The 20,438-nt window shown below is 38.5% G+C and overlaps 1 protein-coding gene across 20 annotated transcripts in view; it reads left to right on the forward strand.

Moving 5' to 3' along the window:
- The window catches only part of THRB (thyroid hormone receptor beta), a 387,045-nt gene that overhangs the window by 245,916 nt on the left and 120,691 nt on the right, over positions 1-20,438 (forward strand). Inside the window, exons 1-2 of one of the 20 annotated variants that reach the window (XM_036849759.1) lie at positions 17,369-17,379; positions 18,532-18,537. The exons of the other annotated variants lie outside the window; for them this stretch is intronic. The gene's annotated coding sequence lies outside the window, so the exon portion shown is untranslated. Of the gene's footprint in view, positions 1-17,368; positions 17,380-18,531; positions 18,538-20,438 lie in introns of those variants that run through there. 20 annotated transcript variants of the gene reach the window in all.

The following is a 20,438-nucleotide window of genomic DNA, read 5'->3' on the forward strand; positions in this document are numbered from 1 at the left end:
GAGGCTATAAGAAAAAAAGTTTATTTGGGGGTCTTAAGAAATGCAATTCAGAAGACACGAATTTGGATAAAACCGAAGTATTCCAAGGAAGAGAAAGAGTCAGGGACTTACAAAGGTATAAGCCATGAGGGTTACTCTGACACAAGAAAGAAAATATTTGTCCTTACAGGATGGCTGTCACGAGTTGTTTTAGAGTGAGGGTCTGATAAGTATCTTGATTTTTATTTTTTGTACTGCAAGGTTTACTCATTTTATTTTATTATTTTTTTATTGAAGTATAGTTGATTTATAATGTTTCGGGTATACAGTAAAGTGACTCAGTTATACATATATATATATCTATGGATATAGATATAGATTCTTTTTCAGATTCTTTTCCCATATGGGTCATTACAGTATATTGGGTAGAGTTCCCTGTGCTCTACAGTCAGTAGGTCCTTGTTGGTTATCTATTTTATATATAGTAGTGTGTATATGTTAAGCCCAAATTCCCCGTTTATCCTTCCCCCACTTTCCCTTTTGGTGGTCATAAATTTGTTCTCTATGTCTGTGAGTCTATTGCTGTTTTGTAGATAAGTTCATTTGTATCACTTTTTTAGGTTCTGCACATAAGTGATATCCTATGATATTTGTCTTCATCTGACTTACTTCAATAAGTATCTTGGTTTTCTGGCAGATGTCTACACGTGTTTCATCCATAGTCAAAAGGTCAGATTCCTCCCAGGCTGAGACACGTCTAAGTCCATCTTCTTTGATGGCCTCCCGGCTCTATTTTGGAGAGCTGTCTCAGCAATACCGACTTCTTTTTACTTTTCCTCTCCCACCTCCCTCTTCTGCCGGCAGCAGCATCCCCCCACCACCCCCAAGTATGGGCCAGGCTCTCCCTCCCCTCCCCAGAGAGCCTAGTCTATTCCTAGTCTTGGGGTTACCCCCTCCCCCGATTCCAGCAGGGCCACTCGTACTCATTTTTTGATCTCATCTCAGTGGGCACTTTTAGGAATCTCATCCCACTCACCACTTCTAAGACTTCCTTAAGTCGAATCCTGCATTTTAGTCTTTATTATATTATATTATATTATATCATATTATATAGCATATATTATATAGTTTTATATTGCATTAGTTATAATCAATAATAAAAATTATATTTTTTATTATAATTATAATAATTATAATTATAATATTTATAATATTATCATATAATAATAATATTATTATTATATAATAATTATTATATAATAATAAGTATTATTATAATAAAATAAGGTAAAATTAATTAATATGTTAATATAATAAAATAATATATTACCAAAATAATATAATGTCAATATAATAAATATATTGATAATTAACATACTGCTTGCTATTTATGATAATAATAATATAACAATTAACTAATATATTAATGTAATGAAATAATAGTATAATAATCATTAATAACAGCATAGCTCTAATTTTACATTGAATTGCATAATTGACTTGATTAATATCTGTTCTCTCCCCAAAGCCAGTAAGCACCATAAGGGCAGATATTCTGTATTGTTTTTATTTGCCTAGCGCCTAGCACAGTGGTTGATCAATGTTAGGTGCTCAATAAATATTTCATGACATAAATGGATAGAGGGAGGGAGGGAAGAAAGGGTGGATGGACAGGTGGACAGTCATGGCATGTTTGAGCTAAGATGTGTGCTTTAGCATAGGTACTAGATTGATGGGATGAACATTGTGCAAATTTTCTATTCACTAAGAGCAAGGGAAACATAAGCATTTGACAATGGGATTGTTGAAGTCGATACCTGGGACATCTCCTTGCTGTTTTTTCACTCTTCCCATGGACACTCTATTTTTATGGGAATGTAGTAATAACAAGTGTAGTGCGTGTTTCTTAACTACCACAACTATTTCTCAAATGCACACTTGTGGCTTCTGATTCATCCATGTTGTTAGGGAGGAAAATCCAAGCTGTCGCAGGCTTATGAAAAGCCCTGCATTCTTCCCCACTGTGATTCTTCATGACTAATGTCATTAAATGACCACAGAAACTAAGCTGTTGGTCACAGGAAAATAAAAGTGGTGTTGTGCTGGTTGTGTTTGGCACAAAGCCTTTGTCGGGGCAGATATGCATTTGCATGTTGAGGACCCCTCATGTCCAAGGAATCGAGCCCTTATTAAAAAAAAAAAAACAGCACCCTAGGGACTTCCCTGGTGGTGCAGTGGTTAAGAATCCGCCTGCCAATGCAGGGGACACGGGTTGGAGTCCTGGTCCAGGAAGATCCCACATTCCGCGGAGCAACTAAGCCCGTGCGCCACAACTACTGAGCCTGCGCTCTAGAGCCCGCGAACCACAACTACTGAGCCCGTGTGCCACAGCTACTGAAGCCCGCGCACCTAGAGCCCCCGCTCGGCACAACTAGAGAAAGCCGCGCACAGCAATGAAGACCCAATGCAGCCAAAAATAAATAAATAAATATTTTTTTTAAAAAAAGGTCTTAAAAAAAAAACCAGCACCCTATAGCAATCAACTGACTCCAAAGTTTTGAGCCTTTTACTAAATGCCTAGGCAACTAGGATGCTTAGGTTGACTTCTACACATTTAAGTTCATGCTCTTCAACAGTTATCTTAGAAGAAATAGAAAAAAAAAGTTTTATTTCAGTGGCACGGCCCTTACTCTAAATATCTGCATCTCTTCCTTGGGACTGACCTCAAGACCAGGAGTCTATGCTTAAACACATCCTTAGTCTTCTGAGGGTAAATTTGACTTTTTGAAAACCCAGTGTTATGAAGAATCAAATCTGGTGAATAAAATCAGACATCAAGCTGAGTAATAACATTTGGTCCAGACAAGGTTTAAGTCCAAAATGATACAGGTTTTCTTATGTGGCGAGCAAAAACAAAAAAGCTCTAAAGAGCCAACTGGTTTTCTGTGGGGAGTTCCAGAAATGTTGCCAGAAATGGAAAACACGCAAAGCTTCATCAGAGGACAGGGCTTACAAGTTTGACGTGTTTGTCTTAAAACTCAATCTCATTTCTTTAGAGATTTGAACCGGCTATCACAGGGGCCATGCTTGGCCAGCAAGATGTGTTTTATTTGGATAACATGGTGATTTATTTTAAAATTGAGTCAAGATTTTAGAATCAGGAAATTTCAAGTACAGATTTTGGATTTCTGGTGTCCTCTGAAGATCTGGCAAAACTGAAAGATCTGGGTACTTCCCTGATGGTCCAGTGGTTAAGACTCCGCACTCCAAATTCAGGGGACGCAGGATCGATCCCTAGTCGGGGAACTGAGAACCCGCATGCCGTGCAGTGAGGCCAAATTAAAAAAAAGAAAAAAAAAACTGGCAAAGATCTGGCAAAGCTGTTTCCACGACCCCACGTGACCATCCCCTTCTGGAGGGAAGTGCCTGCTGACCCCTTTATTAAGGAAGTAGCCAGGCCTGGCCCCTCCCTGCTATGATAACCCGCCTGATTTCACTATTCGTGACTGAATTCCCACCCCCTTGACTGTTTGTTGCTCTGTGTGACGCTTGTATAATTGTCTGTGCCATCTCTCTAGTTTGAAAGTTCACCAGGGCAGGGAGTTTTTCCTGTGTTTGTTCACAGCTCTGTCCCCGGTGCCTGGGGCATAGCTGGCACTGATGCATAGCTGTTGAATGCATGAATGAATGCACGAATGCATGTGTCGATCCTATGGGCGGCTGAGTTTACAGCCCTTTCTCCAGCGTCATACTTAGTAGGAGAGAAGACCGGTGCCTCCCTTTCAATAGATCGAGAACATTTTAGAGCATGTCTACTTTTCATTTTCTTTTTTAATACGATTTATTTTCTGCCACAGCATTCTCGCACTCAGTCTTCACAACAATTTTGTAAAGTGTGTGTTATCTCTGAATTTTCCCTCGAATTCTTCTACCTTTATATGATATTCACTTGTATTCATTTTATTCTTTTGAACAGGTACTAAAGTCTGTGCATGGCTCAGAATTCAAAATGTATTAAAAAGTCTGCGTGACCACCTAGAGGGGTGGGATAGGGAGGGTGGGAGGGAGGGAGACGCAAGAGGGAAGAGATATGGGAACATATGTACATGTATAACTGATTCACTTTGTTTTAAAGCAGAAACTAACACACCATTGTAAAGCAATTATACTTCAATGAAGATGTTAAAAAAAAAAAAGAGTCCCCAGTATTGAGGACATGGGGAGGGGGAAGGGTAAGCTGGGACGAAGTGAGAGAGTGGCATGGACATATATACACTACCAAATGTAAAATAGATAGCTAGTGGGAAGCAGCCGCATAGCACAGGGAGATCAGCTCGGTGCTTTGTGTCCACCAATAAATAAATAAATAAATAAATAAATAAATGAATAAATGAATAAATGAATGAATGAATGAATGAATACATACATACATACATACATACATACATACATACATACATACATACATACTCTGCACTGAAGTTCCCCTCTGCCCCCAACGCCTTGATCATCAGGTTCTCTTCTCATAGGCTGGCAGTGTTGTACTGTTATGCACTTTGCCTTTCTCACTTAACAATATTTCTTAAAGATTATTCCATATCAACTCATGCAGAATTTTGTCATCCTTCTTTTTCCTTTCTTTTTTTTTTAACATCTTTACATCTTTTTTTAAACATCTTTAGAGTATAATTGCTTCACAATGCTGTGTTAGTTTCTGCTTTATAACAAAGTGAATCAGCTATACATATATCCCCATATCCCCTCCCTCTTGCGTCTCCCTCCCACCCTCCCTATCCCACCCCTCTAGGTGGTCACAAAGCACCGAGCTGATCTCCCTGTGCCATGCAGCTGCTTCCCACTAGCTATCTGTTTTACATTTGGTAGTGTATATATGTCCATGCCACTCTCTCACTTCATCCCAGCTTATGCTTCCCCCTCCCCGTGTCCTCAAGTCCATTCTCTACATCTGTGTCTTTATTCCTGTACTGCCCCTAGGTTCTTCAGACCCTTTTTTTTTTTTAGATTCCATATATATATGTGATAGCATATGGTATCTATTTTTCTCTTTCTGACTTACTTCACTCTGTATGACAGTCTCTAGGTCCACCCACCTCACTACAAATAACTCAATTTCGTTTCTTTCTATGGCTGAGTAATATTCCATTGTATATATGTGCCACATCTTCTTTATCCATTCATCTGTCGACAGACACTTACGTTGCTTCCATGTCCTGGCTATTGTAAATAGAGCTGCAATGAACATTGTGGTACATGACTCTTTTTGAATTATGTTTTTCTCAGGGTATATGCCCAGTGGTGGGATTGCTGGGTCATATGGTAGTTCTATTTTTAGTTTTTTAAGGAACCTCCATACTCTTCTCTATAGTGGCTGTATCAATTTACATTCCCACCAACAGTGCAAGAGGGTTCCCTTTTCTCCACACCCTCTCCAGCATTTATTTTCTGTAGATTTTTTGATGATGGCCATTCTGACTGGTGTGAGGTGATACCTCATTGTAGTTTTGATTTGCATTTCTCTAATGATTAGTGATGTTAAACATTCTTTCATGTGTTTGTTGGCAATCTGTATATCTTCTTTGGAGAAATGTCTATTTAGGTCTTCTGCCCATTATTGGATTGGGTTGTTTGTTTTTTTGATATTGAGCTGCATGAGCTGCTTGTAAATTTTGGAGATTAATCCTTTGTCAGTTGCTTCATTTGCAAATATTTTCTTCTATTCTGAGGGTTGTCTTTTCATCTTGTTTATGGTTTCCTCTGCTGTGCAAAAGCTTTTAAGTGTCATTAGGTCCCATTTGTTTATTTTTGTTTTTATTTCCATTTCTCTAGGAGGTGGGTCAAGAAGGATCTTGCTGTGATTTATGTCATAGACTGTTCTGCCTATGTTTTCCTCTAAGAGTTTTATAGTGTCTGGCCTTACATTCCGGTCTTTAATCCATTTTGAGTTTATTTTTGTGTATGGTGTTAGGGAGTGTTCTAATTTCATACTTTTACATGTAGCTGTCCAGTTTTCCCGGCACCACTTATTGAAGAGGCTGTCTTTTCTCCATTTATATTCTTGCCTCCTTTGTCATAGATTAGTTGACCATAGGTGCGTGGGTTTATCTCTGGGCTTTCTATCTTGTTCCATTGATCTATATTTCTGTTTTTGTGCCAGTACCATACTGTCTTGATTACTGTAGCTTTGTAGTATAGTCTGAAGTCTGGGAGCCTGATTCCTCCAGCTCCGTTTTTCTTTCTCAAAATTGCTTTGGCTATTCATGGTCTTTTGTGTTTCCATACAAATTGTGAGGTTTTTTGTTCTAGTTCTGTGGAAAATGCCATTGGTAGTTTCATAGGGGTTGCATTGAATCTGTAGCTTGCTTTGGGAACTATAGTCATTTTAACACTGTTGATTCTTCCACTCCAAGAACATGGTATATCTCTCCATCTGTTTGTATCTTGTACTGTATTCTTCCAATCCAAGAACATGGTATATCTCTCCGTCTGTTTGATTCGATGGTTTTAATTTCTCCGTCGAATCTGAATGAGATCCTTTCTGGGTAGAGTAATCTTGGTTGTAGGTTTTTCCCTTTCATCACTTTAAATATGTCCTGCCACTCCCTTCTGGCTTGCAGAGTTTCTGCTGAAAGATCAGCTGTTAACCTTATGGGGATTCCCTTGTATGTTATATGTTGTTTTTCCCTTGCTGCTTTTAAAATTTTTTCTTTGTATTTAATTTTGCATAGTTTGATTAATATGTGTCTTGGCGTGTTTCTCCTTGGATTTATCCTGTATGGGACTCTGCGCTTACTGGACTTGATTGACTATTCCCTTTCCCATATTAGGGAAGTTTTCAACTATAATCTCTTCAAATATTTTCTCAGCCCCTTTCTTTTTCTCTTCTTCTTCTGGGACCCCTATAATTCAAATGTTGGTACGTTTAATGTTGTCCCAGAGGTCTCTAAGACTGTCCTCAATTCTTTTCATTCTTTTTTCTTTATTCTGCTCTGCTGTAGTTATTTCCACTATTTTATCTTCCAGGTCACTTATCTGTTCTTCTGCCTCAGTTATTCTGCTATTGATTGCTTCTAGAGAATTTTTAATTTCATTTATTGTGTTGTTCATCATTGTTTGTTTGTTCTTTAGTTCTTCTAGGTCCTTGTTAAACGTTTCTTGTATTTTCTCCATTCTCTTTCCAAGATTTTGGATCATCTTTACTATCATTACTCTGAATTCTTTTTCAGGTAGACTGCCTATTTCCTCTTCATTTGTTTGTCTGGTGGGACTTTACCTTGCTCCTTCATCTGCTGTGTGTTTCTCTGTCATCTCATTTTGCTTAACTTACTGTGTTTGGGGTCTCCTTTCCGCAGGCTGCAGGTTCATAGTTCCCATTATTTTTGGTGTCTGCCCCTAGTGGCTAAGGTTGGTTCAGTGGGTTTTGTAGGTTTCCTGGTGGAGGGGACTGGTGCCTGTGTTCTGGTGGATGAGGCTGGATCTTGTCTTTCTGGTGGGCAGGACCACATCCAGTGGTATGTTTTGGGGTGTCTGTAACCTTATTATGATTTTAGGCAGCCTCTCTGCTAATGGGTGGGGTTATGTTCCTGTCTTGCTAGCTGTTTGGTGTAGGGTGTCCAGCACTGTAGCTTGCTGGTGGTTGAGTGGAGCTGGGTCTTAGCGTTGAAATGGAGATCTCTGGGAGAGCTTTTGCAGTTTGATATTATGTGGATCCAGGAGGTCTCTGGTGGACCAATGTCCTGAACTCAGCTCTCTCATCTCAGAGGCACAGGCCTGATACCCGGCCGGAGCACCAAGACCCTGACAACCACACGGTCAGGTACATGGGGAGTTTCTTGCCTTTTGGGAAGTCTGAGGTCTTCTGCCAACATTCAGCAGATGTTCTGTAGGAGTTGTTCCACATGTAGATGTATTTCTGATGTATTTGTGGGGAGCAAGGTGATCTCCCCATCTTACTCTTCTGCCATCTTGAAGGTCTTCATGTCATTCTTTTTTTACATTCATATAGCACTCCCCTGGGTGACTATCAGATGGTTTATTTGCCTAGGCCCTATTGATGGACTCTTAGATTTTACACATCTCCTTTTACAGGTGTTCAAGATATGGGTGTTACAGGTTTTTAAGAAGTGAGATTGTGGGTACTTTCTATATTTTGTGCCATAATTAGAAAGTCTTCTCTGTTTTAAAGCTTTGGATCCTCTCATTGTTTCTTCTAGGACTTTCATTTGTTACATTTAAATCTTTCATCCACTTAATTAACCAAGTTGTCCTATAAGGTATAAGTTATGGATTCAGCTTTGACTTTTTTTCTAGATGGTTTACTGGTTGTTCCATCTCCATGAATTAAAGAAGCCGGTTTTTATCATATTGTCAATTTCCATATATATTGAGGTCTCTTTCCAAACTTCAATGCTGCCCCATTGATCTGCTATATATTCATGCACTAATACTGCATTGTTTTAATCGTTAAAGCATCATACTATGTTTTAATATCTAATCAGGTCAATTCCATCCCATTACTCTTCTTTTTCAAAATTTTCCATATATTTACTATTATGTCAAGATAATATTCATATAATGTTCCTTCCATGTGGGCTTTTAAGCCATCAAGAACAAGCAGTGAATATTATTATGTGCCATTTTAGCATCCTTCAAGATAAAATACTTTTTTCTCAGTGGACTTACTACCATGATTAGCAGTTTTAGTGTTGCTCATATCGAGCCATCTTTCCTTTCCTGAAAATATCCCATTTTTTCTGAAATATTGCTCTTTTAATCTTTCTCAGGAATTTTTTGATATTTTATTTAAGACTTTTGCATCAATATATACAAGTGATCTGGGCAGATCACTTTTTCATATTTTTATATCGTAATTACACTGGTTTCACAAAAATCACTAGGAATGTTTCCTCTCTCTTTGTGCTATCAAAAAGTTTAAATAGCAATTTTTTGTCTATGAAATAACCCATACATGAAATCATCTGAATTTCATACTTTCAGGGAAAGAATATGGGAATTCCTTGACAGTGTTTATTTTTTCCATTATTATTAGTCTATATGGAATTATCTTTTATGTATTTTGCTATTTTGTATCTTTTGAGAAAATCAATTAATTAGGGTTTTAATTTATTTGCACAAAATTATCCAGTCATCTATTATAATTGTTCTAATTCTCAGCATCTGTAACTAATTTCCCTTTCTATTTCTAATTTTTTGAATTTTTTATTTCTTATTTTTTAATTAAGTTAGCTGGTAGTTCATCTATCTATTGTTTTGTTTTTGTTTTTTTCAAAGAATCAACTTTTGAATATCTTTACTTATCAGTCCTGTTATAATATTTTCTTTTTTTAAATATTTTTTTAAATTATTTTATTTATTCTTTCTTTTTTTTTGGCTGCGTTGGGTCTTCATTGCTGCACACAGGCTTTCTCTAGTTGCAGTGAGCAGGGGCTACTCTTCGTTGTGGTGCGCGGGCTTCTCACCGCAGTGTCTTCCCTCGTTGCAGTTGCAGGGCTCTAGGCACACGGGCTTCAGTAGTTGTGGTGCATGGGCTCAGTAGTTGTGGCTTGAGGGCTCTAGAATGCAGACTCAGTAGTTGTGGTGCACAGCTTAGTTGCTCTGCAGCACATGGGATCTTCCGGACCAGGGCTCGAACCCGTGTCCCCTGTGTTGGCAGGCGGATTCTTAACCACTGCGCCACCAGGGAAGTCCCAATATTTTCTAATTCTATAAACCTTCTGACATCATTAATTCTTTCAACATTTCTTTGTGTCCTTTTTCTAACATACCTAATGTTAAATGCATAATGCATTTGAATTTTTTCAGCTTTATTAGTATGGTTTACAAATAAAATTATATATACTTATTTTATAATTATATATACTTATATTTACAGTATGATTTTTTAAGTGTACAGTTTGATGATGTAATATATGTATATGTTGTGAAATGATTACACAATCAAGGTAATTAACACATCCATTAACTCACATAGTTACCATTTTTTGTGTTTGTGTGTGATGAGAACACTTAAGATCTACTCTCTTAGCAAATTTCAAGCATGCAATACAGTATTCTTAACTATAGTCACCCTGCTGTACATTAGATCTCCAGAAATGATTCATCTTATAACTGAAAGTTTGTACACATTGACCAAGATCTCCCCATTTTCCCCACCCCCATCCCCAGTCAACCACCATTCTACTCTCTGATTCCATGAGTTTGACCTTTTTAGAGTCCACATATGAGTGAGATCATACAGTATTTGTCTTTCTGTGTCTGGTTTACATCATTAGCATACTATCTTCCAGGTATTATTCATGTTGTCACAAATGACAGGATTTGCTTTTTTATGGCTGAATAGTATTCCGTTGGATGCACGTCATATTTTCTTCATTCATTCATTCATTGATGCATACTTAGGTTGTTTTCATATCTTGGCAATTGTGAATAATTGTGCAATGAACATTAGAATGCAGATATCTCTTCAAGGTATTGATTTTGTTACCTTTGGATATATACACAGAAGTGGAGTTGCTGGACCATATGGTATTTCTATTTTCAAATTTTTGAGGAACTTCCATAATGTTTTCCATAATGCCTGTACCAATGTACACTCTCACCAACCGTGCACCAGGGTTTGCTTGTCTCCACATCCTTACCGACACTTATTATCTCATCTTTTTGATAATAGCCATTCTAACATGTGTGAGATGATATCTTTTCGTAGTTTTGATGAGCATTCCTATGATGATTAGTAATGTTGAGCAACTTTTTATATACCTGATGTCCATTTGTGTGTCTTCTTTGGAAAAACATCTATTCAGCACCTGTGCCCATTGTTTTAACTAGGTTACTTGGGGTTTTTTACCATTGAGTTGTATGAGTTCCTTATATTTTTTGTATCTTAACCCCTTATCAGATATATGGTTTGCAAATATTTTCTCCCATTCAATAGATCGCTTTTCATTTTGTTGATGGTTTCCTTTGCTGTGCAGAAACTTTTTAGTTTGATGTAGTCCCACGTGTTGATTTTTGCTTTTGTTGTCTGTGCTTGTTGTGTCATATCCAAAAAAATTACTGCCAAGGCCAATGTCAAGGAGATTTTCCCTAAGTTTTGTTCTATGAGTTTTACAGTTTTAAGTCTTATATTTAAGTCTTTAATTCATCACAAGTTAATTTTTGTGAGTGGTGTAAGATAAGCATCAATTTTCATTCTTTTACATGTGGATATTCTGTTTTCCAGCACCATTTGTTGAAGAGACTATCCTTTCCCCACCGTGTATTCTTGGCCCCCTTGTCAAAAATTAGTTCACCATATATGTGTGGCTTTATTTCTGGGCTCTCTATTCTGTTCCATTGGTCTATGTGTCTATTTTTATGCAGAACCATACTGTTTCGATTACTATAACTTTGTAATATAGTTTAAAATCAGGACGTGTGATGCCTCCAGTTTTGTTCTTCCTTTAAAGATTGCTTTGGCTCTTCAGGGTCTTTTGTGATTCCATACAAATTTTAGGATTGTTTCTTCTGTTTCTGTGAAAAATGTTATAGAGATTTTGATAAGGATTGCATTGACTATATAGGTGGCTTTGGATAGAATGAACATTTTAACAATATTAATTCTTCTGTGATCCATGAGCACAGGATATCTTTACATTTATTTGTGTCTTCTTCCATTTCTTTCATCAGTGTTTTACAGTTTTCTGTGTAGAGATCTTTTACCTCCTTCATTAAATTTATTGTTAAGTATTTATTTTTTGATACTATCATAAATGGAATTAGTATTATAATTTCTTTTTCAGATAGTTTGCTGTTAGTGTATAGAAATGCAACTGATTTTTATATATTGATTTTGAATCCTGCAACTTTACTGAATTCATTGATTAGTTCTAACAGTTTTTTGGTGGAGTCTTTAGGGTTCTCTCTATATAAGATTATGTCATCTGCAAACAGAGACAATTTAACTTTTTCCTTTCTGATTTGGATACCTTTTATTTCTTTTTCTTACCTAACTGCTCTGGTTAGGACTTCCAGTATTACGTTGAATAGAACTAGTGAAAGTGAGAACTCTTGTCTTGTTCCTGATCTTAGAGGAAAAGCTTTCAGATGTTAGCTGTGAGCTTGTCATATAGGCCATTATTATGCTGAGATGCAACCATTTCTTACCTAATTTGTTGAGAGTTTTTGTCATAAAACAATGTCAAAATTTGTCAAATGTTTTTTTCTGACTCTATTGAGATGATCGTGTGATTTTCATTCTATTAGTGTGATGTATCACATTTATTGATTTGTGTATGTTGAACTATGCTTGCATCACAGGGGTAAATCCCACGTGATTGTGTTGTGTGTTCCTTTAATGTGCTGTTGAACTCAGTTTGCTGATATTTTGTTGAGGGCTTTTGCATCTATGCTCATCAGGGATACTGGCCTACAATTTTCTTTTCTTGTAGTGTCCTAATTTGGCTTTGGTATCAGGGTAATTTTAGCCTCATACAATGAGTTTGGGAGTGTTCCCTTCCCTTAAATTTTTGGGAAGATTTTGAGAAGGATTATTGTTAATTCTTCCTTAAATATTTAGTAGAATTTACCAGTGAAGCCAGAAGATCCTGGGCTTTTCTTTCTTGGGGGTTTTTAAAATACTACTTCAATCTCTTTAGTTGTTATTGGTCTCTTTAGATTTTCTATTTCTTCATGAGTCAGACTTGGTAGGTTGTAAGTATACAGAAATTTATCCAATTTGTTGGTGTATGATTGTTCACAGTAGTCTCTTATCCTTTGTATTTCTGTGATATCAGTTATAATGTCTCTTTTTGCATTTATAATTTTCTTTGTGTCCTTTCTTTTTTATTTTTTGTTAGTCTAGTTGAAGGTTTGTCAATTTTGTTTATCTTTTCAAAAACAATCTTATTTTTGTTGATCTTTTTCTATTGTCTTTTCCAGTCTCTATTTCATTTATGTCTGTTCTAATCTTTATTATTCCTTTCTTTCTGCTAACTTTGGCCTCAGTTTGTTCCTCTTTTCTTAGTTTTGTGAGGTATAAAGTTAAGTTGTTTGAGATGTATTTTTTTCTTAATGTAGGTGTTTATCACTATAAAATTCCTTCTTAGAACTACTTTTGCTGCATCCCATAAGGTTTGATATGTTGTATTTCCATTTTCACTTGTCTCAAGATGCTTTTTGATTTCCCTTTGATTTCTTCTTTGATCATTAGTTGTTCAGAAGTGTTCTGTTTAATTTCCACACATTGGTGAATTTTCCATTTTTCTTCCTGTTATTGCTTTCTAGTTTCATAGCATTGTTGTCAGAAAATATACCTGATATGATTTCAGTCTTCTTAAATTTGTTGACTTGTTTTGTGGCCCAACATGTGATCTCTCCTGGAGAATGTTCTTTGGGCAAGTGAGAATAGTGTGTATTCTGCTTATATGGGTTGAAATGTTCTGTATATATCTGTTAGGTTCATTTGGTCTATAGCATTAATCAAGTCCACTATTTTCTTATGGATTTTCAGCCTGGATGATTTATCCATTGATGAAAGTGAAGTACTGAAGACCCTACTAATGTTGTATTGCTGTCTATTTTTCCCTTCAGGTCTGTTAATACTTGCTTTGTATATTTAGGTGGCCCAATGTTGGGTGCATATATATTGCAATTGGGTGCATATATATCCTCTTGATGAGTTGTTTAGGAAAGAGTTTTCTTGATTTCAAAGTAATTGCACTTTTTCTTTTTGTATGTGCCTGCTTTTCTTTCTTTTACCTTTTTAATTTTCTAAGTTGATTATATTATAGGAAGATTATTATTTTGTCTCTAGTATTTCTACTTATTTCTACTCTTGGGAAGTTTCTTTATCACCTAACATTGGTCACATTTTATAATTATTCAGTTTTTACTCTGTTATTCTATAATTATTATGGGTTTTTAGGTATGAAATTTGGTATATAATTCTAGATTAACATTATTAATAATATTATTCTGATATTCTTTATTATTTTATATGCACTTAATCTTTCAAGGGATGCAAGGTGTGTTAAAATCTTCAACTACTATTGTGTTTCCATTTATTTTGCCTTGAACTTTCTTCATTTTAATTACATATGTTACTATATTATGTTCCTTGGAGCATAAAGATTCATAATGGTCATATTTTCTACTAGATAAATAATTTTAAGGTAGATGGAGACTGAAACATTGGATCAACAGGCAGTTATTCTACACTAAATTTATCTGAGAAAATATCATATTTGAAAATTTCTCAAGGGGCACAAGGAGTGCGTGACAAGTGTACCTGTGAGAGAGCCAAGAACAAATGCATGTAATAATAAGATGTTTTATTAATCAGGAAAAGTGCTTGGTATTTTAACTCCTTCTTCCCAGTTTGGTTCTTCTGGCTATGAATTTTGTGAGAAAGGGCAGCAGTTGTATCTTATTCATGAATCCAGCAACTAGCACAGTGCTTTGCCCTTACTCTTGGTAGATACTCTGGTAATAGTTGTGAATGAATGAGTGAATAAATGAATGAGTGAATGAATGTAGAAGTAGCAAAATACTAAATATGTATGGCAGACCAGGGTAATTAGTACCACATATGTTGCATCTCTTAGCCAAGCCTGCCAATCCTTACAGAGCAGACTACTGTGTTCCATATTTCTTCAACATTTTTCATAGACTCACCCCAGGAGCCAGCTCATAATATACTAAGCATTCCTCCTAAATGTACACAGATTTCTTATTTACTTTATGATCACAACTGAGAAGGCATAACAGACATAGCAGAGATGGGAGCCTGTAGTCATGGCCATTGTCTAGTTTCTGGGTCAGAGGTGAGCAACCCTTGCCAGAGAGATCCAATCCCAAAATGGAAGAGACAAGTTGTCCTTGTGATGAAGCAAGGTCACACCCCTCTTAGAGTTGAGTTCCTCATGTTGTCATGTGAAAATTCTAGACACCAAGTGTTGATTAAAAATAATCTTTTTTTTTTAATATGTAGAAGTATGGGGCGGGGCGGGGGGGTGGGGGAGACCAGAAAGAGTATGTGAAAATATCAGTGGTTAAATCTAGGATAGGTTTTGACTTTTTTTCTCCTTTATACTCTCTGTGTTTGCAAACATTTCCACGTGAACTGGTGTCATTTTTATGCTAAAAAATGTTTTTTAAAAAATTCAATCCTTTGCAGTCTTCCATTCTACTACCCTTTAGCTCAGGGGTTATAACTTCTCACACATGCTCAGAGGAGCAGTCCTGTGCAGTTGGCACTCAAAGTACTAAGAAAGGGCTCCAACCAGCTGCTGCTAGAACCTCTGCAGGATGCAAAGACTGCTCCTGGAAATGCTAAAAGAGACCAGTGGCTGCAGCCCACAGCTACTGCTGGCAGGGGCTCCCAGGGGCATGAAGAAGAGAGGGAAGGGCCCTCTCTCTTCTCACCTGCCAGTCTCCTCTAGTGCCTCCTATTGGTGGAATCAAATAGAACACCCTCTGGCCAGGCACTGCGGGAAAGAGTTTGCCTCAGAATCACACAGCAGAGAATAGAAGGGTGGATTTGGAGCTGGGGAGTGACAGGTAACAAACTGGCACTCAGTTTGGAGGTTGAAAAGCCTGTGGTTTTTGTAAGTTGCAGTCAGCCAGCTTTATCCATTATATGATTCCGCCTTTCCTTCAAACAACTACTGATGTCCCGAAATTCCAGATATCTCTTGGCTTTTCAAGAAAATCACCTCTCCTTTATTAAGGTGATATTCATTGGTAAACCCTTTATAAACTTTTCTGGCAGCATTAATATGAGATTGAGCCTGGTAGCACGTGAGGGTCAGTTCATTTTCACACACTCCTACCCAGTTGGTACATTGATAAGGCTTATTCTCATCAACTCAACCACGAAATCATGGGAATAATACCCTCCATCAAATGGAGCAGTGATTATTAACAGAACTACTAATTTTATGAACAGCCGTGTCACCTTGATTGAACTCAGAAAATGTCTCATATCTAACAAGAAATGTTTGCCTGTCATTTAGGTAAAGGTGTCTCACTCCTCCTGGGCTGGGCGTGTGAGGGAACTTCAGACTCATCGGGAGTGAACTTTTCAAATAACGTGGGTTGGGCTGATCAAACTGTGTGTTCTGTATGTTAAAATTTCATCGACCTGATATTCTGAGCTAGGAATTTCATGTTTTTTTTAAAATATCCCGTAGGTGCAACTGTTGCTCAGCTTTTGCCTTCACAGATAGTGACGTGGGCAATTAGTCGTCAGGACCTTCCATTCAGGAAAGATTTAAGCTCAGAGTCTTCAAGAACACACTTGGCTTAGAGGTCAGGACGCAAAACTTTGAGTCTCAGTTTTCCCATTTATCTTTAGACATTTAACATCTGAGCTTCAGTGTCCCCATTTGTAAAAGATATAATAAAATGCAGTTGTGGGCATTGAGTGAAATGACTCATGTAAAAAGGCATCGCAAACGCAGGTAACCTTTATTCTTGCAAAGGGCAGTCAAGTATAGTAGTTTAGAGCAAAATGTCTGGATCCACAGGACCTGGGTTCAATTCCTGGCCCTCCCACTTAACAATCTTTACAACCTTGGGCAAGGGCATCACATCTCTTTAAATTTATTTATTTATTTGTTTGTTTGTTTGTTTATTTTTGGCTGCGTTGGGTCTTCATTGCTGCGCGTGGGCTTTCTCTAGTTGTGGCGAGCGGGGGCTACTCTTCGTTGCGGTGCGTGGGCTTCTCATTGCAGTGGCTTCTCTTGTTGTGGAGCATGGGCTCTAGGCACGCGGGCTTCAGTAGTTGTGGTGTGCGGGCTCAGTAGTTGCGGCTCACAGACTCTAGAGCACAGGCTCAGTAGTTGTGGCACATGGGCTTAGTTGCTCCACAGCATGTGGGATCTTCCCAGACCAGGGCTCCAACCCGTGTCCCCTGCATTGGCAGGCGGATTCTTAACCACTGCGCCACCAGGGAAGCCCCAAAGGCCTCACATCTCTTAAGTTTAGATTCCCTACATCACAGGTTGTTGAGAGTAATAAAGGAGGTGGTATATGTAGGACACTTAGCAGAATGGCAAACACTCAATACATGTTAGAAGCTGTTACAGTTATTGCCTTTATTTTTATCATTATTATTATCCTACTTTTTATGGAACCATATACACATGTGCAAGGTATACGGTGACTAACATAGTAACATGTTAATGTAAGTACCATTATCGTCTTCCTTCTCTACTCAGTTTCATTGAACACACAACTAGAAACTCTTTAGATTTGTTGTAGATTTTACTATAGAGCCAAGCACCATGTTTGGTCTAGTTGGCTTCTGCCTTGGAACTGAGAAGACGTAGCTCCAGGAAGACATTCATGCATTTCATGTAGGATCTGCATTATTTCTTGGATGTTTTAGAAACTGGCTGATTCCCCCTTCTCTGGAAATCTTTGTTTTCAAATCACACGAATTTATTTTTCCTGAAAATCACACAATTCGTTTTCTCAGGTAAAACCAACAATACAGGTTGATGACCAAAGCGCACTATCTTTCCTTTTCATATGAGAAAACAGGATAGTGCGTCTTATTTACAGTAAACAATGACTCTAGCGATGGTTCCACTGAAGTGTTCCATCTCATAACTGTAAAAATCATTTGGGGACCAAAAAATATGTTTTTTGAGGGAGAGTAGATGTTGTGAAAAATATTGACTTAAATGTTCTCTGGCTGAGAAAGCATTAGTTGAACTCCCAACAGAGACCATTCAACTGGTAGACGTCAATTGCTGCAACACTGCTTACAAGAGTTCATTTTATAAATGCTGCTGTCCCCAGAGAAGTGAGTTATCCTCTTAACAAATCTCTTTTACAGAGTATCACACAGAGGATATAAATCCCAGGCTTTCCTAATGTTATCAATTATTTTATAAAAAAAAAATTATACCCTGACAAATGTATGTCTAATACTGTGCCCTTTCTATAAGTTACAACCTGCATGAAGTAAGCCAAGTTCTCAGCAGACAGCGAGGACACTTGGGGAACCCTCCACCCTCTTCCCCACCTGCCTCTCCACCTCAGCTACTCCGCAAGGAGAACACAGCTTCACCTGACAGCTCTTCTCTCCTGCACAACAGAAGCACTTTTCTTGTATGAACTCATTTAATCCTCATAACATCTCTGTAAGGGTCATACTCTCTTCTTCTTTTAGGACACATGTTCAAATGATATTAAGCTGATGGATGGGACTTCCCTGGCGGTCCAGTGGTTAAGACTCCGCTCCCAACGCAGGGGACACGGGTTCGATCCCTGGTCGGGGAACTAAGATCCCGCAAACCGCTCAGCCTGGCCTAAAAAGAAAAAAAATAAGTAAATAAAACAAGCTGTTGGAGATATCCTGCCCAGGCATCCAGATTGCATTGTCAGGATGATTTCAGCCCAAACACCTACACTTTGGACAACCCCCATTCTGAAAGACCCTCCGTACACGGCTGGGTCTGGACCTGGAAGATCACACAACCCTGTGCAGGATGGAGTGAGGATTTGCAGAGCATCTGTGTTTTGTAGAGTCAGGTTTCCTTAGTTACTCTTTCCCTCCCACACACTTGTATGGTCCTCTGCCCTTCTGATGGAGTACCAGATGCAACCTCCTCCAAGTAGAATTGTTTGTGAGCGCTCCGTCACCTCTACCAGGCGGTGCTTCCCAGAGGGGAAGGAGTAGGGCTTAATCATCTTTGTGCCCATCGAGGAACCCAGCTGAGGGACACGCGTCTGGCAGATGGGATGGCTCGGTGATTTAGAGCACTAGATCTGGGTTGACATTCTGATTCCTCCTCTCAGCAGCCAGAGGGAAAAGCTTCTCTGTCCCTCTAACCCTCTGTTTCATCAATTAGCAGAAACAACTGGACGTGTCTGTTCCTCCAAACAGCCTGGTGATTAATGACACAGTGGCTGTGCCCTCCTTGGGAATTCTCTGGAGACGGAGCAGTCCCCAAGGATCTTCCTATGTCACACCATGGCTCACAGCTTAGGGATTCCCTAGTGAGAATGTTGAAGCCAGGACTCTGGGTAACCTCCTGACCTCAGTTCAACCAGACCCTCTGTGCTTGGGTGAGCACATGTCAAGATTGTGAGCAGACAGACACACTGTATATAAGATAGATAAACAACAAGGATCTGCTGTAGAGCACGGGGAACTCTGCTCAATACTCTCTAATGACCTATACGGGAAAAGAATCTAAAAAAGAGTGGATACGTGTATATGTATAACTGAATCACTTTGCTGTACACCTGAAACGAACACAACATTGTAAGTCAGCTATACTCCAATCTTTTTTTTTTTTCCTATTCTTTTTAAATTTATTTATTTATTTTTACTTTTGGCTGTGTTGGGTCTTCGTTTCTGTGCGAGGGCTTTCTCAAGTTGCGGCGGGCAGGGGCCACTCTTCATCGCGGTGCGCGGGCCTCTCACTATCGCGGCCTCTCTTGTTGCGGAGCACAGGCTCCAGACGCGCAGGCTCAGTAGTTGTGGCTCACGGGCGCAGTTGCTCCGCGGCATGTGGGATCTTCCCAGACCAGGGCTCGAACCCGTGTCCCCTGCATTGGCAGGCGGATTCTCAACCACTGCGCCACCAGGGAAGCCCCTCCAATCTTTTTAAATGGTTTAAAAAATAAATAAATAAATAAAAATAAATAAAATAAAATAACAAATAAATAAATTTTTTAAAAAGGATTGTGAGAAGAGAAATGGGCAGATGAACAGAAGGGGGTACTCCCCTTTTTAGCCTAACAGGGTGTGCTCTTGAGCTCCTGGAGGGGGGAAAATGGTCCTCAGTGAGCTGCCCGTCTCCATCATTTTAATGCCAACCTGCTGTCGTGGTTCCATACCTGCTATTAGATAACCACAGCATCAGGGACTTGCAGGGAGTTCCACAGGGCTGCTAGCCAAGCAGCAAGTCAGTCCACAGCTGCAGGCGCACTGAACTCTGCGACATGCAGGGCAAGTGGCCATCCGTCGGTAGATGGTAAATGTCTGCATGGATGGAGTTTTTCTGGGCGTTATAAGTTCAAAAGCGTCAAATCTATACAAAGACCAGTTTCACAGAAAGTGGCTGGCTTCTTGTTTCCCAAAACTGCTAGTCCTGAAAAAAGACCAGAGTTGGGGGGGAAGTGTTGAAGTTATTAAGGGAAAGCCACTTAATCCAAATAAATTACTCTTGAGTTAAGCCTTGATCAAGAATTTTAAGTTGCGTTATTGACTAATAGACGTCTCTGGAAGCAAATAAGGGCTAAAGAAGGCTCTCCCACCTCCGATTCCAAACCTAAGCCAGAAAACATCCACTTGCCTGATAGGAAATAATAAAGGCCCATGTTTCTTTTTCAGCTTTAAATTGAACGGTCTGTGATGCTTCATTTACGTATGCATTTTTAACAGTTTCATTGAGACATAATTTACATAACAAGGTTCCCCCATT

The sequence above is a fragment of the Balaenoptera musculus genome, chromosome 4 (assembly GCF_009873245.2).
Source record: "Balaenoptera musculus isolate JJ_BM4_2016_0621 chromosome 4, mBalMus1.pri.v3, whole genome shotgun sequence".
Classification (NCBI taxonomy): Eukaryota; Metazoa; Chordata; class Mammalia; order Artiodactyla; family Balaenopteridae; genus Balaenoptera; species Balaenoptera musculus.